The sequence below is a fragment of the Lutra lutra genome, chromosome 3 (genome assembly GCF_902655055.1).
Source record: "Lutra lutra chromosome 3, mLutLut1.2, whole genome shotgun sequence".
Lineage (NCBI taxonomy): Eukaryota > Metazoa > Chordata > Mammalia > Carnivora > Mustelidae > Lutra > Lutra lutra.
Window position 1 is genome coordinate 38,700,205 of NC_062280.1, and position 27,983 is coordinate 38,728,187.

At 41.9% G+C, this 27,983-nt stretch overlaps 1 protein-coding gene across 1 annotated transcript in view; it reads left to right on the forward strand.

The window, feature by feature from the left end:
• Positions 1-27,983, forward strand: part of FBXO36 (F-box protein 36) — a 90,538-nt gene that overhangs the window by 3,864 nt on the left and 58,691 nt on the right. The window lies entirely within an intron of this gene.

Below are 27,983 nucleotides of genomic sequence, written 5' to 3' on the forward strand. Positions count from 1 at the left end.
TGTGAGGTCGCATGGCAGCCTGTGACAGGAAACTGTCCTCTCCAAAGACTTCTGAAAAAGGAATTAAAACTAGACTTAGTGGCTGATGTTTTAGGCTTTGCAACAAAGAATCCGGCCGATACTGTTTCAAACTGCATAGCAATTTTAAAGATTTAAGATTCAAGCACAGCCTAATAAAAATGTTAATACATGCACCCTTTGACCCTGCAAGTCCATTTCTAGGATTTCATACACAAAAATGCTTTCACCTATGTATTAGGATATGTGAGCAAGAAGTTCACCAGAGTGAAATAATTGTAAAAACATACTTCCATTAGTGGAAATTTCATTAGACTGAATCATTCATACCAACGAATACTATACAACCTTTTAACAACAATGTGATGGATCTCTTTAGTAGAACAGATCTTAAGCAAGAAAAGTAAGTTTCTGGGTTAAACATTACCGTGATGATCCTGTTTGAAAAAAACGACCACCACAAGAGTTGTATTTTGTTTTGAATAAATGTTAATGAAATTTAAATAAATGTCAGAGGAAACAGTTGAAGCTCTTGACTCTGAGGGTTGGAATTTTGGATTGCTTTCACTTTCTGCAATATATATATATTTTTTTTTTGAGATTTTATTTATTTATTTGACAGACAGAGATCACAGGTAGGCAAAGAGACAGGCAGAGAGAGAGGAAGGGAAGCAGACTCCCTGCTGAGCAGAGAGCCCACTGCGGGACTCGATCCCAGGACGCTGGATCCTGACCTGAGCCAAAGGCAGAGGCTACCCACTGAGCCACCCAGGCGCCCCTGCATTATATATTTTTGAAAGCTCCAAGTTTTTCTACAGTGAACATTTATTTTTATAATCCGAGAAAAGCAATAAAAATTGAAAATGAAAAGGTGGGCAGATAGCACTTATTCTGAGAAGTTGGCCTGCTCTATACTTGAACTTGCATCTGTTGCACCAGTATCACCTCTGAGCCACCTCCCATTACATGATGGGCAGCATTAATAACTGTCACCAGAGACTACTGACCGGGGGGAGGGAGTGGTTCTAATTCAAAAAACTCAGAGAGTGCAAATGGATTGATGATTACTTATGAAATTTTAATGTCTAGAAATTCCTGATTTTATGGGGTCTTTTGCTTTTTAGTTTTTTTTTTTTTTTAAGATTTTATTTATTTATTTGAGAGAGAGACAGTGAGAGAGAGCATGAGTGAGGAGAAGGTCAGAGAGAGAAGCAGACTCCCCGTGGAGCTGGGAGCCCGATGCAGGACTCGATCCTGGGACTCCAGGATCACGACCTGAGCCGAAGGCAGTCGTCCAACCAACTGAGCCACCCAGGCGTCCCGCTTTTTAGTTTTTTAATGTAGGTAATACTTTTGAGAAAGTAAAAGATTGTCTTCTGTTGCTTTGTTGGGGGTGAGATAGTACTAAGGAGCCATTAAGGAACAGAACTTCTCAAGTGAATTAAAATTATATTAACTAGACACCAGGTTGCATATTTTAGAAGGCGGATGGGGTGCAGTCAAATTGAGATCATGATGGTATTTCCCCAGGGGACCCAGGAGCCCCTAAATCATGCTCTACACTAGCCCAACTCCCCACATAAGGTCCACAAGAGTCACTGGCATAGAGAAGATAAAGCAAAGGAGAGTAAAACATACATTCCTTTTTTGTTTCTGGTTACTCTTTCCTTGTCCCTAAGGGACTGTCTCCCACTAATGGACTAATGGACTGAATGTTTCTGCAATCTGTTTCGCCCATTGTGCCCAATGGTCACCATCCACAACCAAAATGTTTCTGCACAGAATGTCCAGAATTCAGTGGAATGTTTGCATTCGCTTATTTTCCTCTTCCCTGTTATTTACGATTGACTTCTCCTCCTCTTTTGGGGGGCTGGCTCTTTGTCTCCGAAAGTCCCTAATTTTTCCCTCTGCTGTTAAGTATAAGCTTTTCCCTTCTTCGCTCTTAGAACTTTCAGCTTCAGCCCAGCCCTCCCCAGGCCCTCCTCAGGAGTGTTTTGGTTTTCCCTCCCGCTCTTAGCAGTACCCACAGTGAACACCCTTCCCTGCCCTACAGGTTCTGCCAGGTGTTCCTGCCTACTGCATTATCCTTCTATTCCTCAGATCTGACACACTTCAGAAAAATGATTCCTAACCTGTGCTACTCCGGGATGCACCCGTTTCCAGCTGTGAAATTGCTTTTGATCAGAAATTTAAATTCCCTTTAATTTTTCAAAGTGACATGTGGCACTTTCCAAGAGAAAGGGATAAAAATACAAATAAGGGATTAAATTCTTGAAAATGACAATATTCAGTGCTCTACCATATTATAACCCAGTTGTCAAGTGGCTCCTAACCCCTCATTTCAAAATTCCATGACAGCTTGACAGAGCTCCAATATCATCTTTTCTCAGGTAAATCGTTCATTCAGCATCTGTGAGCACCTCCTCAATCTGGGCAGTTAATTTGGTCTCACCCTGCATTGACACATATTTGTCTCCTAATTATATAGGGCAGTAGAGCACTGAATTGGGAGTCACTGAGTCATGGATTCTTTTGTTCCTCCTGCTAGTCTGCAAGCTCTTGACCTGGGGCAAGGCACTTAATTTGTCTGGGCCCCAATTGTCTCATCAACATTATAAGGTTACTACTCTAAGAGATCACAAAGGTTTATTCCATTTCTTAAGTGCTATTTTGTATGAAAGTAGTGTTTCACCCTGGAAAAAGTAATGGATTTTTTTTTTTTTTTAAGAAAAATTAGATTTGCATTGAAGATTCTGTATTAGTAGCTATGTGACCTATATAAGTCTTTACCTGCCTGAGGTTCCATTTCTTCATCTGTAAAATGAACAATGAAAAAATCAACTCTTGGCTATTTCACTGATATGGGAAGAGCAGATACATATAAAAAACACTCCAGGCCAGGGTTTCTCAAAGAGAGCTTGAATCATCAAATGAGATTGGAAAATCCTGGGTTAAACACATTCTGTTTTCTTCTCTTCTGCATTTGTCAGAGTCTTTAAAATCCTGCTGTCCACCATTGAATCTCCCAAGAGGAGACTGTACCATGAAGCTTTTCCTATAGGCTGGTGATTGTGGGACCCTTTTCTCTCTCTGAGCATCTCCAGAGCTAAGGTTCTAGGGGATGCTAACTGGAAAATATCCAGCAGTGTGCCTGGTACAAGAGCAGCAAATACTGAAGAAATGTTTAAATATTTACATGGTCTTCTTCCAATGCCAAATCAGCCATATTTCACCTTTTTTTTTTTTTTAAGATTTTATTTATTTATTTATTTATTTTTTGAGAGAAAGCATGAGTAGGGGGAGGGGAAAAGGGAAGAAGCAGGTTCCCCGCTGAGCAAGGACCTGCCCCCTCCTCCCCATTCCGGAATCATGTTCTGAGTGGAAGGCAGATGCTTAGCTTACTGAACCACCCAGACACCCCTAAATTTCACCTTTTCGTGAAAATGATTATAGGTACTCTTGAATCCTATTTTATTTTTATTTTTTTTATTTTTATACTTAGCTTGTATTTCTACAAAAATACCTGTTGGTGTTTTGATTGGGATTGCAATGACTATATAGCTCTATTTTTGGGGAATTGACATCTCTACAATATCAAGTTTCCAATCCACAAATACAGTATATCTGTCTTTAAAAAAATTTTTTTTAGGTATTCCTTAATTTTGGTTATGGATTTCTTATAGTATAGAAATCTTATATATATATATTGTTAGATTTCTAGGTGTTTGACTATTTTAAGTTATCTTGCTTCTCAAAATTGTATTTTCTATTTGTAGCTACTAATAAAAACAATTGATTTTTTTTAAGATTTTTTTTATTTATTTGAGAGAGAGAGAGACAGTGAGAGAGAGCATGAGTGAGGAGAAGGGGAGAGGGAGAAGCAGACTTCCCGTGGAGCTGGGAGCCCAATGTGGGACTCAATTCCTTAACTCTGGGATCGTGACCCAAGCCAAAGGCAGCTGCTTAACCAACTGGGCCACCCAGATGCCCAAAAAACAATTGATTTTTGCTTCTAGTAAATATCCTTTTATCTGGCGGGTCTACCAAGTCACTTACTAATTTTAGTGATTCATATTTTTTCAGATTTTATGACAAATTCATGTCCTCTGTGCATAGTGATATATTTCTTTCTTTCGAATCCTCATGTCTTATTTGTCCTTGCTGTATGACATTGGCTAAGACTTCCACTAAAATGTTGAAGAAAGATGATGACACCAGGCATTCTTGTCTTGTTCCTAGACTTATGGGGAAAGCTTTCAGTTTTTTGCCAAAGAGTGTGATGTGTGCTGTAGGTTTTTTCAAATCAGGTTTAAGGTGTTTCCTTTTATTTCAGGTTTGCCAAAAGTTTCTATTCTGAATGGATAATGAATTTTATATTTCAAAAAAATTTAAAAGAACCCACTGAGGTCTTTCAGCTATATTCTAAAGTTCAAGGTTGCTGTTTTTCTCTAAATTATTATTGAGGTTATTATAAACTGAGTGCTTCCTGGCTCCAGGACCATCATACTCAGCATTCCTTAAAGAACACCCATTATTTTCTCATGCTGTCCCTGTGAATTTGGCCCCAATCATTAGAATCACTTCCTGTCATATCCCCACATCCAAATTCTCCCCCTCCTTTGAGTCTCATCTAAAATGCCTGCTTAAGGGGCACCTGGGTAGCTCAGTCAGTTAGGCATCCGACTCTTGATTTCCTTTCAGGTCATGATCTCGGTTGTGAAATCTATCCCCGTGTCCAGCTCTGCACTGGTCACAGAACCTGCTTAAGATTGTCTCTCTCCAGGGGCACCTGGGTGGCTCAGTGGGTTAAAGCCTCTGCCTTCGGCTCAGGTCATGATCTCAAGGTCCTGGGATCGAGCCCTGCATCGGACTCTCTGCTCGGTGGGGAGCCTGCTTCCCCTTCTTTCTCTGCCTGCCTCTCTGCCTACTTGTGATCTCTCTGTCAAATAAATAAATACATAATCTTAAACAATTTTATTTTTTTTTAAAGATTTCATTTATTTATTTGACAGAGAGAAATCACAAGTAAGTAATTATTGAGTAATTATTGTAACAACTGGCTATCAAACAGCCACAAAAATAGAAAAAAATTAACTAAATCCCTATCTCATACTGTCCATTGAAAATATTTTATATGAATTGAAGAAGTACATGTTATGCACACAAACATACACTAGGAAAGTACCATAAGAAAATAAAGGAGAATATTATTTGAGTCTGGAAGTAGAGTCTTCACAAAACTCGAATCTGGGAGCCATAAAAGAAAAGAATGGCATATCAAGTACATTTAAAATAAAGTTTGCCTTGGTGGCTCAGTTGGTTAAGCATCTGCCTTCAGCTCTGGTCCTGGGACTGAGTCCCATGGGGTTCCTTGCTCAGCAGAGAAACTGCTTCTCCCTCTGCCTATTGCTCCCCCTGCTTGTGAGCTCTCTCTCTCTCACACAAATAAAATCTTAAAAATAAATAATTATAAATAAAATGAAATACAGTTTTGTAGGTGCCAGGTTGGCTTACTCGAGCATGTGACTCTTGATCTCGCAATTGTAAATTTGAGGCCCCATGTTGGGTGTAGAGATTACTTAAGCATAAAATATTTTTTTTAATAAAAAATAAAGTTTGTTTCATGAATGATACTTAAAATTAATAAATTGCCTGGGAGAAAACGTTGGCTACCGATTTTGTAGGCAAAGGGTTAACATACTCAGTACCTAAAGATTATTATTTTTACAAATTTGACAAAATTTAACTCTCATTTATGACAAAAACTCTGAGCAAGGCAATATAGAAGAAACATACCTCAGCATAATAAAGTCATATACTGTATGTATGACAAGCCTGCAGCTAACATCATAATCAGTAGCGATAACTGAAAGTTTTTCTTCTAAAATCACGAATGAGACAAGGATGCCCACTCACTAGTTTTATTCAACATAGTATTGGAAATCTTAGCCAGAGCAATTAAGCAAGAAAAAGAAATAAAAAGTATCCATATTGTAAAGGAACAAGTGAAACTATCACTATTTGCAGATGACATATTCTAGAAAACTAAAAATTCCATCAGAAAACTATTAGAACTAGTAAACAAATTCAGGAAGGTTATAGGATACAAAATCAATACACGAAAAACCGTTGCATTTCTGTACACTGATAATGAACTATTAGAAAAAGAATTTAAGAAAATAATTCCATTTATAATTATATCAAAAATATTTAAAATACCAAGAAATAAATTTAACCAAGGAGGTGAAAGACCTGTATATTGAAAACTACAAGACATTAGTGAAAGAATTTAAAGGGGTGCCCGAGTGGCTCAATCATTAAGCATCTGCCTTCAGTTCAGGTCATGATCCCAGGTACCTGGGATCAGGCCCCACATCGGGCTTCAGGCTTCCTGCTTGGCAGGAAGCCTGCTTCTCCCTCTCCCACTCCCCCCGCTTATGTTCCCTCTCTCACTGTCTCTTGCTCTCTTTCTGTCAAATAAATAAACTCTTTAAAAAAAAAAAAAAGAATTTGAAGAAGACACAAATAAATGGAAAGATATTCCATATTTGTGGATTGGAAGAATTAATACTGTTAAAACATACATATTACCCAAAGCAAGCTACAGATTCAGTGCAATCCCTATCAAAATTGTACAAGCATTTTTCACAGAAATAGAACAAACCGTCCTAAAATTTTTATGAATTCATAAAAGACCCTGAATGGCCAAACCAATCATGAGAAAACAAAGCTGGGAGTGTCACGCTCCCTGATTTCGAAGTATATTGCAAAGCTTTAGTAATTAACTAGTGTGCTGTTGGCACAAAAATAAACACATAGATCAATGGGACAAAATAGAGAGCCCAGAAATAAACCCACATATGTATGGTCATTTAATTTAAGACAAAGGAACCAAGAATATACACTGAGGAAAGGACAGTTTCTTCAGTAAATGATATTAGGAAAATTAGACAGTCACACACAGAAGAATAAAAATGGACCACTATCCTACACCATTTACAAACTCAAAATGGCCTAAAGATGGATGTTAAGACCTGAAACCATAAAAATCCTGGAAGAAAACAGGCAGTAAGCTTTTCATATATATATATATATATTTTTTTTTTTTTCAGTTTCTCATCTCACCATGATTTCTTTCTTTCTTTCTTTCTTTTTTAACATTTTATTTATTTATTTGACAGAGAGAGATCACAAGTAGGCAGAGAGGCAGGCAGAGAGAGAGGAGGAAGCAGGCTTCCTGCTAAGCAGAGAGCCCAATGTGGGGCTCGATCCCAAGACCCTGGGATCATGACCTGAGCCAAAGGCAGAGGCTTTAACCCACTGAGCTACCCAGGCACCCCAGGCAGTAAGCTTCTTGACAGAAGTCTTGGTGATGATTTTTTCAATCTGACACCCAAAGCAAAACCAACAACAGCAAAAATGTAAACAAGTGGGACCACATCAAACTTAAAAGCTTCAGCATAGCAAAAGAAGCCATCAACAAAATGAAAGAGAAATGTACCGAACGAGAGAGGACATTTACGAATGATATATCTGATAAGGGACTAATATCCACAATATATAAAGAACTCATACAACTCAATAGCAAAAAATAAAAACAAATCCCATTTTTCAATGGGCAAAAGATATAAATAGACATTTTTCCAAGGAAGACATACCAGTGGCCAAGAGATACAGAAAGATGCTCTACATTTAATCATCAGAGAAATGCAAATCAAAACAACAGTGAAATACCACCTCATACCTGTCTGAATGGTTATTTTCAAAAAGATACAACAAGTGTTGGTGAGGATGTGCAGAAAAGAAGCCCTTCATGTGCTGTTGGTGGGAAGCAGTATAGAGATTCTTCAAAAAATTAAAAATAAAAATAAGGGCGCTTGGGTGGCTCAGTGGGTTAAAGCCTCTGCCTTTGGCTCAGGTCATGATCCCAGGATCCTGGGATGGAGCCCCGCATCGGGCTCTCTGCCTGAGGAGAGCCTGCTTCCTCTTCTCTCTCTGACTGCCTCTCTGCCTACTTGTGATCTCTCTCTGTCAAATAAATAAATAAAATCTTTTTAAAAAATTAAAAATTAAACTACCGTATGATCCAGCAATTCGACTTCAGGGTATTTATCCAAGGAAAGCAAAAATACTAATTTTTTTTTTTAAGATTTTATTTATTTATTTGACAGAGAGAGATCACAAGTAGGCAGAGAGAGAGGAGGAAGCAGGCTCCCTGCTGACCAGAGAGCCCGATACGGGGCTCGATCCCAGGACCCTGGGATCATGACCCGAGCCCAAGGCAGAGGCTTTAACCCTCTGAGCCACCCAGGCGCCCCAAAAATACTAATTTAAAAGATTTATGCACCCTCATGTTCATTGCAGCATTATTTATAGTAACCAAGATATGAAAACAACTTAAGTGTCCACCATCAGATGAATGGACAAAGATGTGGTAGTACAGGGGTTCCTGGGTGACTTAGTCGTTAAGCATGTGCCCTGGGATCAAGCCCCATATCGAGCTCCCTGCTCAGCGGGAAGCTTGCTTCCTCCTCTCCCACTCCCATACTTGTAATCCCTCTCTCAATGTGTCTGTCTCTGTCAATAAATAAATAAAATCTTTAAAAAAAAGGTGTAGTATACACACACACACACAAAATATTATTCAGCCATAAAAAAGAATGAAATCTTGCTATTTGCAATAACATAGATGGACCTAGAGGGTATTATGCTAAATGAAATAAGGCAAAGACAAATACCTTATGATCTCCATTATATGTGAAATTTAATATATGTGTATATACATATATATGTATGTGTGTGTATCATGCCTGCATGCACGAATGTATATATGAAACTCACATAGAGAGAGAACAGATTGGTAGTTGCCAGAACAAGGGGGTTGGGATTGGGAGAAATGGGTGATTTTTTTTTTTTTTTAGTTTAAATAAATTGACTTTTTAAAAAAGTAAATATACTGGTATTCTAAGATCTTTCTAATATTTAGAATTTCTAGGGGCACCTGGGTGACTCAGTTAGTTGGGCATCTGCCTTCAGCTCAGGTCATGATCTCTCAGGGTCCTGAGATTAAGTCCTGTGTCAGGCACCCTGCTCAGCAGGAAGTCTGCTTTTGCCTCTGCCCCTCTCCCCTGCTCGTGCCCCCTCTCTCAAAAGTAAGTAAATAAAATCTTTAAAAAGAATAAATCTTTACTGTGGGTTTAAAAAGAATAAAACTTTACTATGAATTAGCATTGAAATAGATATGATTACTTTAGTAAAAAATCAGTTTGTTGTTTTTTTACTAAAGGTCTCAATGAACAATTATTCACCTAAGAAGCATCTTAAAATCCAGTCAGTCAAATAGAATTTTTTCGATCCCTCTAAAGCCACCTTTTAATAGCAAACCTAATCATTATAATAATAGTAAGCATTATTGAGTGCTTATAACAAGTGAGGCATTTAATCCTTTAATGAGCTTATAAAGTAGGTACGATTGTTATATAGATGAGAAACTGGGATTTAGGGAGTTTGAATAAATTGCCTGGAATCTGTACATTATGGCCAAGAAGAGAATAACCTTTGGCCAGCCTTACTTCCTCTCTCTGGGCTTTTTCCAAATGCTATATAGCTACATCTCCATTTCTGTTTTAAAAAAAGAAATAGAAAAAATTTTTCAATGAAAACAACGGATGACTCAGAATGATTCAGAGATTAATATGCAACAAATTGCTCTTGAAGTACTCCTCCCCTTCAAGTTTCCACCCTAAAAAAAAAAAAAAAAAAAAAAAAATCACATCCTTAACCCTGCATCCCTTTGTGTCTCTCATCTTTTAATCTTTTCCTTCACAAACTACTCACTGCTCCATGACCCTTTCTCTCCTTCCTTCCTTCCTTCAGACAACTCCTACCTTCCTCTTACTCCTGGTATGTTACGCAGTAACTCTATAATCGCCAAAACTAAAGGACACCCTTATGACAGCATACTTGACATTTCATGCTGTTGATCAGCCTTTTCTTGAAATGCTTCCCTTCTTTATAACCCCTGGATTCTTATTTCCAGGTTCTTTTGGGTTATGGCAACTCAAGTGCTGCTTGCCTTTATGCCCACATTAATGTTGATTTTTCTCAGCCTTAGTTTTTTTCAATCTATTTTTTGTTTAAAAAGGGGGGGGAGTCATTAGGGTGGGCCCTAATCCAGTATGGTGTCCTTATAAGAAGAGATTAGGACACAGACTTGCACAGACAGAAGAGATGTAAAGACACAGGGAGAAGATAGCCATTTATAAGCCATGGTGAAAGGATTCAGAAGAAGCCAACATACCAACACTTTGACTTCTATCTTATAGAACTATGAGAAAAGAAATTCACATTTAAGCCATCCAGTCTGTAGTACTGTGTAAGGACAACTCTAGTAGAATAATACATTTCTAAAGTTAAAGGATGACCTGAATTAAAGCTTTAAAAAAAAAAAAAATTTGGACAGATACATGAATACTCATGAAGAGAAAAGCCTTGTCAGACTCATCCCTTATGACCTTGAAAGGGGGGTTTGGAAGACTTGATGCAGTCTATTTTGATTTTAAAATGTTTAAAATTACATTCTATAGAAAACACCCATGTATTAAGGTATCAGATATATATACAACCATCATATAAAGGCTCACTGGACAGAGGACCAAACTCAGAGCATGGTTATGAAAATACATGCTAACTTGGAGAATGGAGGGTTGAGGACAAAGTAGTCAGTAAGCTAGGGGGAAAAAAGAAGAAATATAGCTATAAATTTGTCTTAAAACTCATTTGCTAAAATGGTGTCCGTTTTAGAGGATAAGTTCGGCATTTTTTTTTTTTTAAGATTTTATTTATTTATTTGACAGAGAGAGATCACAAGTAGACAGAGAGGCAGGCAGAGAGAGAGAGAGGGAAGCAGGCTCCCTGCTGAGCAGAGAGCCCGATGCGGGACTCGATCCCAGGACCCTGAGATCATGACCTGAGCCGAAGGCAGCGGCTTAAACCACTGAGCCACCCAGGCGCCCCAAGTTTGGCATTATTAATGTAGATTCCTTACTATTGTGGACAAATGGTATGAGATTCACAGAATTTTGGTTAAGAGTGTCAAGTAGTTGGGACAGAGCAAGAACTACTAAGGGGGAATCCTTGCTCTGTAATCTTCTTCAGTCTGGTTGTGGATATTTTAGGAGTGGTTATCAAGCAATGAAATAAGAAAGTAGCCCTGTAAGGAGTGGGGGCACCATATGGGAGGCAGGAATAAAAGTACAGACATTAGGAACCATAAAGTCGTCTTCCAGTTATGCCTACCACTAGCCAGTCACTGGGCCCCATTTTTGTCTCTGGATTCTAGACTAAAGAATGTAGAGTTCAGGGGCAACTGGGTGGCTCAGTCGGTTAAGCATCTGCCTTCAACTCAGGTCATGATCCCAGGGTGTTGAGATTGAGTCCCACATCAGGCTCCTTGCTCAGCGGGGAGCCTGTTTCTCCCTCTGTCTTTGCCTGCAGCTCCCCGTGCTTGTTCTCTCTCTCTCTCTCTCTCTCTCTCTCTCTCTCTCTCTCTGTCAAATAAAAAAAATCTTTAACAAAATAAAAAGAATGTAAGAGTTCAGTAGTAAAGAGAAAAATAATTAGAAAATAAGATCTTTGAGTATAGGTTGAAATAATTTCAATTATTTAACTACATAAGAGAGGCCTGGGTTATTTAATACATTTTATTTTAAAGAATGATTTCATCATAATTGATAATCAGCTAGTCACCATTTACACAGTAGGGGTCAACACAAGAGGAAACAAGCTCCCACTGCCATGTGTGGGATTTAGGTTAAACACAGGGAAGAACTGGCTGCAGGATGAAGGACTATGAAAGGATATGGAATTTACTGCTTGGGAGATCTTTTAAAATAGCCTTGGGGCGCCTGGGTGGCTCAGTGGGTTAAACCTCTGCCTTTGGCTCAGGTCATGATCCCCCGGGTCCTAGGATCGAGCCCCATATCGGGCTCTCCACTCGGCAGGGAGCCTGCTTCCTGCTCTCTCCCTGCCTGCTTCTCTGCCTACTTGGGATCTCTGTCTATCAAATAAATAAATAAAATCTTTAAAAATAAAGTAAAATAAAATAGCCTTGCAAGTTTCAGGTCATCTGGGTGCCTCAATTGGTGGAGCTTTTGCCTTCAGCTCAGGTCATAATCTCATTAGGCTCCCTGCTCAGTGGAGAGGCTGCTTCTCCCTCTGCCTCTGCTCCTCCTACCCTATTGATATCTCTCTCTCTCTCTCTCTCCCCACCCCTCTCGCTCTCCCTCAAATAAGATCTTTAAAAAACAATAGTCTTGCAAGTTTCAAGGCGAATTAGTAAGATAAATTGCCTCATGGAAAAGTGGGCAAAGAACATAAAGTTAACTAAAGGGGTGCCTGGGTGGCTCAGTTGGTTAAGGGTCCAACTTTCGATTCTGGCTTATGTCATGATTTCAGGGTTGTGAGATCCAGCCCCAGGTCAGGCTCCAAACTGGGCATGCAGAGTGCCTAAGATTCTCTCCCTCTATGCCTCCCAACCACCCCCACCCCTCATGCACAGTCTCCCTGTCTAAAACATAAATAAAAACGTGAAAAGATGCTTACTCTTACTAGTGATCAAGGAAATACAATTTAAAACCACAAGATAAATATTTTTCCACTGGCAAAATTTGAAACTATCCAGGTTGGGAAGGCTCCAAAAAGGCTTCTTTCAGTGTTTACTGCACACCAAGTCCCAGACCATGCCAACAAAGCAAAGATGAGTTCCCCTCCCTCAGGAAGCATGCAGTCTAGTGGGGAGACAGACGGACTATAGCAAGGTCACATCCACCAGAGATCCGAGCTGTCTAGTGAGAGCATTGGAGGGAATCCTGGGATGGCAGCCTGTCAGGGAAGACTCACAAAGCCTAGATGTGAGCGGAAACCAAAACAGAAAAATTAGGTACAGTCCATTGGGCCAAAGGTGTGTGAGGGCAGAGCTCATTCCAGGGACAAGTCATAAGTATTGTACTCTTGCAAAATGTGAAGCTGAGCGCTGGCCCCACTGAGAAGCAGCCAGGGGAGAGATCAGGAAGTCCCTGGTAAATCAAACATTAAAACAAAACAGTCAGGGGTACCAGCTGGCTCAGTCATTAGAGATGCGACTCTTGATCTTGGGGTCATGAGTTCAGGTCCCACAGAGTTTGCTGTAAAAAATAAAATATTAAAAAAAGAAGAAAAAGTAAGAAAAAAGACTCAATAGAACCAATCAGTGGTTTTCACATACCCTTTGGTTTTGCAAATAAATGTACCTCTGAGGTTCCACTAGCATTTTATTCAAATAAATATTTTGAATATTTTTCAGTAACTTAAAACTTGGTATACAGGGGTGCCTGGGTGGCTCAGTGGGTTGGGCCTCTGCCTTCGGCTCGGGTCATGATCTCAGGGTCCTGGGATCGAGCCCTGCATGGGGCTCTCTGCTCAGCGGGGAGCCTGCTTCCCCCCTTTCTCTCTGTCTGCCTCTCTGACTACTTGTGATCTCTCTCTCTCTGTCAAATAAATAAATAAAATAAAATAAAATAAAAACTTGGTATACAAAAGAAATACCTACAACCTCAGATGTTTTTATACACCAAATTTTAAAGCCTTAACTTGTGCTTCCATCATCTAGGTGAACATGTTTTGGTGCAGGCCAAAGATCTCCAGGCAGAGGCAGGAGAGCATCTGTCATCACTGTGAACACAGTAGAATTTCTTACAAATGTGTCATTGTTTCAGAAGGCTGAGCTCTGACCAACCCTCTTTGGGTTCATGCCTGTACAAGGCAGGTATAATCAGAGCAGAGAGAGAGCCTGAAAAATCAGGAGAAACTCAGACCTACCATCTCAGCACAGAATCCTGGAACTGAGAGTTTACAAAAACACGTTGACCACCTTGCGATAATATCATTGAGCTAGAGGGAGTTTTAACACATAGTAATTTTCAAGCTTTTTGTCTAAACTTGGTATCTGTGATAAGGAAACAAGAATTTGGTAGATATAGAGCACCTGGGTGGTTCAGTGGGTTAAGCCTCTGCCTTTGGCTCAGGTCATGATCTCAGGGTCCTGGGATCGAGCCCTGAATTGGGGGTCTCTGCTCAGCAGGGAGCCTGCTTCCCTCTCTCTCTGCCTGCCTCTCTGCCTACTTGTGCTCTCTCTTTCTGTCAAATTTTTAAAAATCTTTAGGGGCACCTGGGTGGCTCAGTGGGTTGCCTCTGCCTTCGGCTCAGGTCATGATCCCAGTGTCCTGGGATCGAGCCCCGCATCGGGCTCTCTACTCGGCATGGAGCCTGCTTCCTCCTCTCTCTGCCTACCTCTACCTGCTTGTGATTTCTGTCTGTCAAATAAATAAATAAAATCTTTAAAAAAAAAAATCTTAAAAAAAAAAATTTGGTAGATACTGTTAATGATTCAACCATGAAACAGAAGTCTTACTACTCACATTCATGGATCTTCTAGATCCTCTGAACTGAAAAGTATGCTAAAAGCAGCAACATGAATTTTTAAAAATTTTTATTTCAATTCATTTATTCAACAAATGTTTGAGTACTTTCTATGTATCCAATGTTACCAGTTGCTGTGCCAAGCACTAAGATTACAGTGGGGAGCAGAACTTCATGTTCTCTGCCCTCATGGAGCTAGATGCTGATCATATAAACACATAAGCCAAACTAAGATGGGAACCAAACAAGATGTCAGCCATAGGGGTGCCTGGGTGGCTCAGTGGGTTAAGCCTCTGCCTTTGGCTCAGGTCATGATCCCAGGGTCCTGGGATCAAGCCCTGGACCAGGCTCTCTGCTCGGCAGGGAGCCTGCTTCCCCCCTCTCTCTCTACCTGCCTCTCTGCCTACTTATGATCTCACTTGCTCGCTCACTCTGTCAAATAAAATCTTAAAAAAAAAAAAAGATGTCAACCATAGTAAGTACTGTCAAGCGCCCAAGTGTCCAAGGATATGGCCTGGTCTGAGAGGTCAGGGAAGGCTCTCCAGAGGAAGTAAAGCTTGATCTGCCACCTGGAAGATTGGGTGAATGGAAAGAAGGCCAGTGCAGCTCGAATGCAGAGAACATGATGGTGAAGCTGTGGAGGTTTCTTAGAACATCAGGAGCGGTGTCCTGATTCTGAGAGAAGCAGACACCATGGATATGTTTAAGAGGATGAAGTGGCTGGCATTCGATATTTCGATAATTGTGAGACACGCTTTTTTTTTACATCTTAATATCTCCCAAATCAACATTTAATTTTTTTCTTCTTTTTGGACTATACATAAAATAATGATGCAACTTAAAGTCGATGGCATTTTAATGAGTTGATGAAATATGTTAATCGGGTTTGCATTTTTAAAAAATCGCTAGGATATAATGTAGAGAACAGATTTATGATTGTCTGCATGGATCAGGGTTTTCTTTTTATTTTATTTTTTTTTAAAGGTTTTATTTACTTATTTGACAGAGAGAGATCAGAAGTAAGCAGAGAGGCAGGCGGGGGCGGGGGGAAGCAGGCTCCCCACTGAGCAGAGAGCCCGACTTGGGGCTCGATCTCAGGACCCTGAGATCATGACCTGAGCCGAAGGCAGAGGCTTCACCCACTGAGCCAACCAGGTGCCCCAGGGTTTTCTTTTTATTTTATCACCGAATGCTGAAATTAGCTGACTGTGGGTGCTGAATTACACTAATATTCATCTTCGTCTGTGTTTCACTGCCTAATTTCAGAATGCTGTTTTTATGAGAATAGTTTCTTTGTTCTTGTCAACTTCGTGATACTATTAATCTAAACATTAAAAAAACTTCATAAGGGGCGCCTGGGTGGCTCAGCGGGTTAAAGCCTCTGCCTTCAGCTCAGGTCATGATCCCAGGGTCCTGGGATCGAGCCCCGCGTCCGGGCTCTCTGCTCAGCAGGGAGCCTGCTTCCCTTCCTCTCTCTGCCTGCCTCTCTGCCTACCTGTGATCTCTGTCTGTCAAATAAATAAATAAAATCTTTTAAAAAAAAACTTCATAAAATACCCCTTTTGTTTATTTGATGAACATAAATTGATATAAATCCACATAAGTCATTATAAATAACATCTGTATAGTTTCCCTTAATAAAAGGGTTCTACTATGAAAAAGTCTGCTCTAGGTAATAGGGATGCAGCAAGGTTTCTCGCCAGGAGAATGGCATGAACGCAGCTGTGTGGACAGCATGAGGGAGAGGGAGGAAGGTTCCATAGATGGGCAGTCAGACTCTTAAATGGTCTCATTTTCTTATCCAAAAAAAAAAAAAAAGATGGGACTCCTGGGTAGCTCAGTCGTTAAGCATCTGCCTTTAGCTCAGATCATGATCCCAGCGTCCTGGGATGGAGTTCCACATCGGGCTCCTTGCTCAGCGGGAAACCTGCTTCTCCCTCTCCCACTCCTCCTGCTAATGTTTCGTCTCTCGCTGTGTGTCTCTCTGTCAAATAAATAAGATCTTTAAAAAAGAGAGAATACTTCCTACTTCATGGTAATGTTTTAAGGATTTTACATATACAAATTATTGGCACAATTCCCTTCCTACCTTACCTTATATTCTAGCATATTCCTTTAGTTCCAAGATGAGTTTTTGTCTTCTCTAAAACTATTAAAATGTCTCTTTGGCATTTTTTTTTTGGTAAGGGAGAGGTTGGCATTCCACAGGAGAAAGTTATTTACATATTCGTATCCTTTTATGCCAAACTGCATTTCAGTGGTTGCCTCTAGTTCCTCCATTACTCTCTTCCACATGGTCATTACTTACTACAGTTAATGCAGGTTTTCTCTTCCGTGAAGACGGCAGCCATTTTGGCCTTTGCGAAGGCTCCACGTAAGACACTACAGGAGCTAAAAGGTAGTTGGATGCATTTTTCGTACTTTTGTATGTTGTCTACTGGATAAATTTATTTTTTCCAATTAACAGATTTTAAACAGCGAAATATTTTATATATTTATAAAATAAATAAAAATTATTCCTTCAATATTACCTTTCAATACTGATTTTCTTTTTACCTTTTTTTCTTTTCTGGAGGGAGGTTACTAACACCAAGACTACTGTATTACTGGCATAACTAAGAACATTTGATGAATACAAAAAGACAGAAAAAACACATCTTTATCATATACTCACTACAGAGTCATATAACTTTTGAGTAAGGATTGTATTTCTGGTAGTTAAGTCTGCTATAATGATGTCTTTCTGATTTGTGGAGAAATTGGTTGTGCAACCCAAATAGGTATGTGTTATAGTTGAGCTGTGTCCTCCCCAAAAAAGATGGTGAAGGCCTAACCCCCATTACCTCATATAGTGATCTTATTTAGAAATAGAATTGTTGGGCGCCTGGGTGGCTCAGTCGGTTAAGCGTCTCCTTCGGCTCAGGTCATGATCCCAGGGTCCTGAAATCCAGTCCCATGTTAGCAGGCTCCCTGCTCAGTCTGCTTCTCCCTTTCCCTCTGCCCATTCCCCTGCTCATGCTTATTTTTTTTCTCTCTCTCTCTTAAACATTTAAAAAAAAAAAGAAGAAGAAGAAGAATTGGGATTGTTGCAGATATTATTAGTTAAGATAAGGTCATGCTGGAGTAGGGTAGACACTACTCCAGTACGACCAACGTCTATAAGAAGACAGCCACGTGATGACCAAAGATTATCAGCAAACCACAAGAGCTAGAAGAGAAGAGGAAGGGTGCAGAGGGAGCATGGCTCTTCCAACACCATAATTTCAGACTTCCAGGCTGCAGAACTTTGACACAAGAAATTTCTATTGTTTTAAGCCACTCGGTTTGTGGTACTTTGTTAAAACAATACTAGGAAACTAATACAATATGTAAGGACATCTGTTGCTCACCTACTTGAGTCACCTGAATATATCAAGGGAAAACATAGTTGTCTGGATATGTCAGTCATTACATACCCTATCTCAACCCCATCTGAGGTAAGTCACCATCCGAAATGTACAGTCCCCTAGTCCCTCCCCTTGTCAGTTAATTGGACCAAGATGGACATCTGTCTTTAGGCCAGAGAATTCATTGGCTGACCAGCAACTGTATGACTTGTAGGGCCTGGTCTGAAAAGGTAATCCTTCATTTGACAATTTGGACAAGAAAGGATATAGCCAGCTAGCTGCAGGGAACTGAAATGGGAAAGTAAAGAGGAGATTTAAGGTGGCCATTCTGAACCATATGGAAGCTACTGGACAAAAGGAGCAGGAAAAAACACCACAAGAAGGGACATGACCGTGGGTGGCTTTGGTGGCACAGAGGAGGGGGACCTCAGTTTTGGGGATGTGGCTGAGATGGCAGGTCAACCCGTCTATGGCCAATGTTACCTTTTAGAAAAGAACGGAACTTTTAGTTGTGCTTAAAGCTGCCTAGCTAAAAAAGATTACACATCCCACCGCCCTGGTAGCCAGATATGACCTTGAAGCTAAGTATTCAAGACTCTCAGGACATTTTCCATAGGGTGGGGTGGGGTGAGGTGAGGGGCCTCTCCAGCTGGCTACTTAGAAATAAACCTCCGGGGCAAGGAAGGGGTAGAAAGGATGATGGAAGACAACTTACCCACCACCCCCCACCACATCCTGGCCCAGCACGGAGCACAGCATGTAGTGCTCTCTGCCTTCCCACCGTATGCCACATTCTGTCCCTTTATCTCTTTTCCTTCTTGTTTTTCTCCACCTTTCCTGAATTACATGTTGGTAAGGTCCTTGGGGTTCCTCAGCCCACTTAATGTGAGTGGGTCTTTGTCGCGAGAAGACCTAGACTTAGTGATAGTAGGAATCTTGGCGGCTCAGCTGTGCTTCAGAGACTCGAGGGCGTTGCAGGTCCCAAGGGCCACAGGACTAGCCTGGTTGCATTCGGCGAAGCTCGTCGGGGCTGACCTGCTGCCCTACCACGGGACTCGGCCCCTGCATCTCCCTCCTTGGCTCTAGTCTCTGTGTCCTGCTTATGCTGCCCCTATCTGCTACTCAGTTCTGGATCTAGTTCTGTTTTTTTCCAGAGAGAGGATCTCGTGTTTTTATTCAGCCAGTTGTCCCGGTTGGGGAGTTTTTTCCAACAGGCCTCCTCCTTGGCCACAGTCAAGCCTCTATACTGCCTGTCCTCGGGTCTTCTTGTGTGAAGAGCTGATGGTTTTGCCACCAGTGTCTATCTCCCTTCTTGTGGTAAAAGTGCCCTGATTTTCCTCCAGGAAATCACCCCTACCTCGTATTCATTGTATATGAACACAGACGAAAAAGCTGAACCTGACCTCGTCAAGTAGCATTGGTTATTGGGAAACAGGCTGACAACCCAGCTGAAGCCAATTTGATGTTAAAACTGTCGAGGGGTGCCTGGGTGGCTCAGTGGGTTCGGCATCTGCCTTTGGCTCAGGTCATGATTTCAGGGTCCTGGTATCAATCCCCCCATCGGGCTCTCTGCTCAGCAGGGAGCCTGCTTCTCCCTCTCTCTCTGCCTGCCTCTCTGCCTACTTGTGATCTCTCTCTCTGTCAAATAAATAAATCTTAAAAAAAAAAAAAACCTGTCGAGAAAGGAACATTCCCTTTACCCCTGGACTCAGAGCTGTAATGACAGGAGCCTAGAGCTACCAGCAGCCATCTTGTCCTCACCGAGGAACTGCTAGCTTGTCACCACCAGGGACAACCTGCCTGCAAATGCAGCCAACACAGAGGAAGAAGAAGCCAAGAGGTAAAGAGAGATCCCGTCTCTGTGGCCTCCTTTTTAGCTTCTGGAACCATCTGGGCCTACGGCTGTGTAATCAGCTTCTCTTTTTCACCCAAACCAGGCTGACAGGGTTTTCCATCACCTAAAACTGGAAAACATCTTCACTGGTCCAGGTCAGATGGTCACCCTGGCCCAATCTGCCATGGCAGGGGTAGCAGGCCAGATGTCACCTGCAGAAAAAAGTGTGCTCAAGGAATTTCAGCCCCAGAGATGGGAGATGTGGGTGAGATAGGCAGTGCGATGCTCAGCTTCTCCAAACATAAATAAGAAGGATATGCAAGGCAAGATTAAAAGTTTTGGGTTCTTGGGGTGCCTGGGTGGCTCAGTCGTTGAGCATCTACCTTCAGCTCAGGTCATGATCCCAGGGTCCTGGAATCAAGCCCCGCATAGGGCTCTCTGCTCAGCAGGGAGCCTGATTCCCCCTCTCTCTCTGCCTGCCTCTTTGCCTACTTGTGATCTCTGTCTGTCAAATAAATAAATAAAATCTTTAAAAAAAAAAGTATTGGGTTCTTAAGTTATGATGGCTATCGTTATAGGACAAGAAACAAAAATATACAACAGTAGCCTCGAAAAGCATTTGGGATGCCTGGGTGGCTCAGTTGGTTAAGTGGCTGCCTTTGGCTCAGTTCATGATCCCAGAGTACTGGGATGGAGTCCCACATCAGGCTCCTTGCTCAGCAGAGAGCCTGCTTCTCTCTCTGCCAGCTTTGCCTGCCACTCCCCCTGCTTGTGCTCTCTCTCTCTCCGACAAATAAATACATAAAATCTTAAAAAAGAAAGAAAAGAAAAAAGGAAAAGAAAAGCACTTGAGTAAGTATGTGAAGCATTCAGGAGCCTTGGCCCATTGGCAACTTTGTGGGCACACCATGGTTGTGTACTTGAACCTAGACAGACTGCTGTTGTGGACATCTCCCAAGATCTTTTTCACAAAACTGCATGAGGTTGTGTGTGCTGAATAAAGAAGGCTGCCACAGAGTAGTATGTGTTTGTTGAATTAAATACTTCCCACCTTTCTTGAACACGACCTCTCCCACATTCTCCACAGCTAAAATCCAGCTGTGTTTGAGAAATCAAAGCAAAATCAAAACTAAAATAAAGCTGGCAAACAAAGATGTTTGTGTTGATGTTCTAGGCAATTGCACATTAAAACCCTTGCATTTATTTAACAGTTCCATTTGTAACTTTCCAGGGTTTTTTTGGTTTTGTTTTTGTTTTATTAAGTGTGGAGCCCAATGCAGAGCTTGAACTTACACCCTGAGATCAAGACCTGAGCTGAGATCAAGAGTCAGACAGACATGCCACCCCGGTGCCCCAACTTTCCAGTTGTTTTATAAATACTAATTATGGGGCGCCTGGGTGGCTCAGTGGGTTAAGCCGCTGCCTTCGGCTCAGGTCATGATCCCAGGTCCTGGGTTCGAGCCCCACATCGGGCTTTCTGCTCAGCGGGAAGCCTGCTTCCTCCTCTCTCTCTCTGCCTGCCTCTCTGCCTACTTGTGATTTCTCTCTGTCAAATAAATAAATAAAATCTTTAAAAAAAAATAAATAAATACTAATTATTATAGTATTCCAATGAGAACTGCAGTATCACTTTATTTTTTTAATTTAAATTCAAGTTAGTTAACATACAGCATAATATTGACTTCAGGAATTTAACGATCCACCACTTACATATAACTGATCACAAGTGCCCTCCTTGATGGCCATCACCCATCTAGCCCATCCCCCACCTGGTTCCCTCCAGCAACCCTCAGTTTGCTCTCTGTGGTTAAGAGTAACTTATGGTTCTCTGAAAAACGATCTGGGAATTTTGAAGGGGTGGGGGGTGGGAGGTTGGGGCACCAGGTGGTGGGTATTGTGGAGGGCACAGATTGCATGGAGCACTGGGTGTGGTGCAAAAATAATGAATACTGTTATGCTGAAAAAATAAAAAAAATTAAAAAAAAAATATTGAAGGGGAAAAAAAAAAAAAAAAAAAAAAAAAAGAGTAACTTATGGTTTGCCGGTATTACTCCTTTAAACATGAGGTTGTCGAGAATGAGTTGCTTAAGGCAAAAAGAATTATTTTATTAGTACCTAAAAGTCCAGATAATTACTACTTTTTTCTTAAGATTTTATTTGTCAGAGAACAAGCAGGGGGAGAAGCAAGCTCCTTGTTCCGGGCCCCGCCCACCATGAAGGACTCCATCCCAGAACCCTGGGATCACAACAAAAACCGAAGAGAGATGCTCAGTCGCTTAACTGACAGAGCCACCCAGGCATCCCTATTACTACTTAAACTATAAAAAAGTGGGGCACCCAGCTGGTTCAGTTGGTGGGCCATGGGACGCCTGATCTCAGAGTCATAGATTTGAGCCTCACATTCGGGGTAGAGATTACTTAAAAAACTAAAAAAAGATGGGGCGCCTGGGTGGCTCAGTGGGTTAAGCCGCTGCCTTCGGCTCGGGTCATGATCTCGGGGTTCTGGGATCGAGTCCTGCATCAGGCTCTCTGCTCGGCAGGGAGCCTGCTTCCCTCTCTCTCTCTCTCTCTCTCTGCCTGCCTCTCTGTCTACTTGTGATCTCTCTCTGTCAAATAAACAAATAAAATCTTTAAAAAAAAAAACTAAAAAAAAGAAAAAGAAAAAACTTCTGAGAGAGACTAGCAAACTGGTATTTTTTAAGAAAATGAAGAGTTTGGGGGCACCTGAGTGGCTCAGTCAGTTAGGCGTCTGTCTTCAGCTCAGGTCATGATCCCGGAGTCCTGGCATCGAGTCCCACATCAGGCTCTCTGCTCAGCGGGGAGCCTGTAAAAAAAAAAAAAAAAAAAAAAAAAAGTTTAGGCTTATGCAGAAAAGAAACTTGATAGGAATTTGTGAGCTATAGCTTGACCTAGGTTTAGATAGCTAAAGATCGTTGTTGGGGTTTTTTAAGAGAAAAAGAAGAAGAAAGAAATTAGGATGGGCATGGTTTATTACTGTTCTATTTTAGATGAGAAATAGTGAACAACATTGACAAAGCCACACGTTGGATAGAAGGGAGGTGGGGGGAATTGGCACGGCGGTGAGGGAGGCAGGGAGACAGCAGTGTGGTAAAAGACTTTATAAGGAAACCATAATCGATACCGCCAATATAACATGGTAGTTAAAAACACGGATTCTATAAGCAGATTCCACCATTTACTAGCTGCTGGATTGGAAGCAAGTTACTACCCTCTACTTCAGTTTGTTCATCTAAAAATGGGTCTAATAATGATATCTCATAGTCTGTTAGAAATAAATGGGCAAATAAAGAGCCTAGAACAATGCCTGGCATATAGTAAGTGCTATGTATGGTTTCTTATTACTATTATTATTAGTGAGGTTGGTTGGTTGATTGGAAGTGGAGACATTTAATACTAGAACAGTACTTGTTCCCTATTTTTAAGTCAGTTGAAGTACGCTTTTTTAAACACCCTGAAGGAAGGAACACAAAGCATCTGACAGGACCAACGAATGGATCATTACAGAACTGAAGTCAGGCGCCTGGCTGGCTCAATGGGGAGAGTGTGTGACTTAATCTCAGGGTTCATGAGTTCAAGCCCCAGAGTGGGTGTGGAGTCTGCTTTAAAATAAATAAGTTAAGGGACATCTGGGTGGCCCAGTTGGTTAAGCTGCTGCCTTCGGCTCAGGTCATGATTCCAGCCAGGATCCTGGGATCGAGTCCTGCATCGGGCTCTCTGCCAGGCAGAGAGCCTGCTTCTCTCTCTCCCTCTACCTGCCACTCTACTTACTTGTGCTATTTCTTTGTCAAATAAAATCTTTTTGAAAAAACAAATGAATAAATAAATTAGTGGGGAAAAAAATGAAGTCATATTCTGCCCCAGACTTGGTTCTTTGTTTTTCTACACTCAGGCTGCTGAGTGCTCCCTCCTCCTTAACGTGGCCCTCCTCCCCCAACCCCTTTATGTCCATTTGGAAATCAAGTCTGTCCTCCCTTCCTCTCGTGTTCATCTGTCACTACCTACGCGTTGCTCCCTCAGTGCCTCCCACCAGCTCTGCTGCTTCTCCCATTTGATCTCCGCACCCAGTGCCATCCTCCCACCTGCCCCCCACTGCCAGGGGCCTCTTCCTAAATACTGAGGGGGAAAATGCAGTCCACCCTCATTATTCATAGATCCCGTATTTATGAATTTGCCTGTTCACTGAAATTTGTATAACCCCCAAATTGATGTTCTCCTGACACTTCCGTAGTCGTTCTTGGATCTGGATCCCTGCAGAGCAGAGAGAGAAACCGAGTCCACTCACTGGCATGATCCCAACTGAGGCAGAACAGAGCAACACCTGCCTTCATGTGTCAGCTCTCATTCTGTAAACAACCCAGTGTGCATTTCGTGGTCCATTCAGTGCCATGGTTTTCTTATTTTTGTGCTTTTTCTTGGTGATTTCGCTATTTAAATTGGCCCCAAGCTTCGTGCTGAAGGGCGGCCCAGTGTTCCTAAGTGCAAGAAGGCCGCGATGTGCCTGATGCAGAAAATATATGTTAGACAAGCTTCCTTCAGACGTGAGTGGTAGTGCTTTTGGCTGTGAGGTCTGTGTTAATGAATCAACAATATATATTAAAGTGTCTTTAAGTAGAAGCACACATAAAACAAGGTTATGTATTGATCAGTTGATGAAAATGTGACCAGAGGTTCATAGGAACTGTCCTTGTCTTTCCCATAGGGCAGTGATTCGCTAATTCAGCAACAGCAGTGGACTTTCTAGAACCTAAGTACTGTGCATAACAAGAATCAGCTGTCCACATACACACACACAGACTTTTTAGAGTATTTGGTGCTCCGTTTCACTTATGGAATATTGACCTGTACAATCCGGCCCCATTTTCCACTCTTAACGCGTCTCCTGATCTTTGCCACAAATTTTTTTTTTCTGCCCAGAATTCATTTCAGCCGCTGCTCCTCCTCACTATTTCTACCTCCACACCTGTGAGAAATCCACTGAGTGGCAAACAGACGGATGGCCACAGGACCCGGGCTGGGCCCATCACAAACTGCCCCCCCTACCCCCACCTCCAGGACACCTGTGCATACTTGACAGACTGGCCCCATGCAATTATTCCCCGGGATTTTTCACCCTCAATTAGAGTTAGTTTCGGGGCACCTGGGTGGCTCAGCGGGTTAAGCCTCTGCCTTCAGCTCAGGTCATGATCTCAGGGTCCTGAGATCGAGCCCCGCATCGGGCTCTCTGCTCAGCAGGGAGCCTGCTTCCTCCTCCCTCTCTGTCTGCCTCTCTGCCTACTTGTGATCTCTGTCTGTCAAATAAATAAAATCTTTAAAAAAAAAAAAAGAGTTAGTTTCTATTTTATTTGGGGATCCTCCAACGGGGTGATGTAGACTTGGAGTTTCTAGCTGCCAGGCTCCCCACTTGCATGAGTGACACACACTTGCGATAGAAGATCATGAGGCCGACAACAGAGAGGATCAGAAACAGAAGGAAAGGAAGAGCGTTGATAACCTGAGGCTGTCATTTTGCACCCCTGGATCCCATCGTGGGTGGGATCCCTGAGGCTGGCCACACCACTGTCTTTCCAAGTTATATAACCCGACACGACTGCTTTCTTATTTAAACTTCTCCAGATTGAATTTCTGTCTCTTGAGACTCAGGCAGTCCTGAGTAATACACCCAGACGTTTTTGATCTATCTGGAATGCATTCTAGTACTCTACTCTAAATCACGGGTTTCTCCCTAACGGGGATTTCTTTTTTGTGCAAAACTGAGTGTACCTGGATTGCCTTCTGTAAATCTTCTCTGTAAGATTTTTCAGTTCAAGTCTATTCCTCTTTTGGATACATGGTAAAAGAGGAAGCTGGGAATTGGGAAGATCTGAAAGGGAAAGAAGGAGCACAGGAGGAGCAAGCTTGCAGCGCAACCCTAGGAGGGAGAAAGGAGGCCGGTGACTCAGGCCTTAGAACTGCATTCCGTGGGTCCTATATGATCCACGTGGGTGCGGCCAAATCTCAGTGCCCTGCTGTGTCTGAGACGTGCTATGAGCTAACCCTGTGCAGCTTGCTTAGGGGGCTCCTGTCCTCCTACAGACATCATCTCATCACTTCTGTCCTTCAGCCTTTGCTTACACTGCCCCCCCACGCACACACCCCAGCCACCCTTTACCCCAATCTTTGCGTACTCATCCTGTTCTTAGGTCTATCTGCATCTCTGCCAGGAATCCCCTTAACTGGGCCTTTGTCAGGCACTAAGTTTGAGGAAAGAGTTTGAGAAATAATAGGTCAAATAAGGTTACCCCCAATTTTTCCTTCTTAAACATCCAAGTGACTGGATAGTGGCAGCCAACAGCATGCAGTCATAAAAGCACAAATAAACGAGTATTTGAGTAAGCAAAAAGACACTGAAGAAAATATCTCTTGACATGATATCAGCAACAGGGCAACATCAGTTTTTTAGGCTCCCATGGAGACTAATGGGAGAGAAAAGTAATTTCTTTTCTAGCAAACCAAGATGATGAATGGAAAGTAGCTTTGCTAATATAAGCTGTGTAGACTAAAAGTTGCAAGTGCCTAAGGTCTGTGTTCAGCTTATACATGCTCCCGAATCTGGTGCTTAGTTTAATGCTGAGCACACAGTGGGAATTAAGTAAATATTTGTTGGGTTAATAAATATTAACCCTCTTAACTGTGATATTTTAGAAGGAAGTATGGAACACAAAAATGGCACAAAACAAAGAAGTGGCCACAAGGTGGAGAGTATGGTCGGGAAAAGTTTTATGGATGTGTCTATAGGATCTGAATCTTAAAAAAGAGAGAGAGAGAGAGAAAGGAATAGATCTCCAGGAATTCTAGGCAGGAGGGATCCTCTTTAGCAAAGTCACTGCATTGTGGAACTGCAAGTGATACATTGAAATGTGGGGCACTGTCAGGGGGTTAATGCAAGGCGATGCTGATAAAGGTCACTGGCTGGGAGACCTCATGTGCCATACCAAGAATTTTGACTATGGAGAGCCTTTAAAGGATTTTGTGGGGGTGGGGGGGGAAAGTGAGAGAGAGCCATCACATTCACCTTGCATTTTAGTAAGAAGCCTTTGGCTTCCATGTTGAGGGTAGCCTGGATTGTTCCAAGCATGGATGCAGAGTCATGAGATTTGATCTTGATCCTCAAGAGCACACTGGAGATGAGGGGAATGTCAACAGTTGTTATGGAAGTGAAATCAATAGAATTTGGTCATGAAGTCAATGTTCTAATGAGAGAAAGTTAAGAGTCTACAATGACTCAGCTGGTGCTACCAAGGTAAGGAATGCAGAACGAAGTGTTTGTAAGACAAGATGACGGGACCCATTTTTTTTGTAGTTGATTTTTAATGTGCTAGTAGATTACCCAGATGGGTATACACAGTCATCAACTGGCTCATTTGCTAAGTCTCTGGAGATCAGGAATGAAAATAAAGATTTTGACTCAGCAGCATTAAAGCTATGGATGAGATGACCTGGAGGGAGGAGAGAAGTCAGCTAAGGACAGAGCTTTAACATTGAAGCACAAATCAAGGCAGAGTAACACATATATCCCCACATTTGTGTGTTGTTTGTACTTTTGTGGGGGGGGGGGGCGGAAGGGTGGGGCCGTGTACATCACTGATACTAGTAGCATGAACTACACAGGCTATTTGAGAATACACTATTTGTCCTTGTAACAAAATGCAATGGCAATGGGAACAGTTGGGTAACAGGGTTGGTAAAGGCTTGGGAAATGGCGCCTGTTGTGCGATATTCACAGGGGTGTGAATTGGTTCCTCCTTCCTATGGCAGAAACTGTTGGTTGTCCCCAGTATCTACTTCCCCTTGTCCTCAGTAAAAGAACGCCTGACTTTTAACTGAACATAAGGGCTTCCCAGACAAAAAGACTACATTCCCAGTCTGCCCTGTAGCTAGATGTAGCCACAGGACCAAATTCTGGCCAATGGACGTCACCGGAAGTGGAGAGTGTGACTTCACACGAGAGCCATTGGGAGTTTGGCCCTTACTTGTCTCTTCCTTCTTCCTGCTGGCTGGAATGCAGATTCAATGGCTAGAATTTAAGTAGCCCCCTCACACCATACAGAAGCAGCCAAGTTCTGAAGATGATAGAGTACCAAAATGGAAGGTGCCTTGTCCCCTGGGTCAAAAATTGCCTCATCTTCTACATAACCCTCTATCTTGTATAAGCCATCTTGTTGGGTGTTCTCTTGAAGTCCACTGAACCTCGTCCTTACCAATTTGCTTCCCAAAGACAGTTTGGCAAT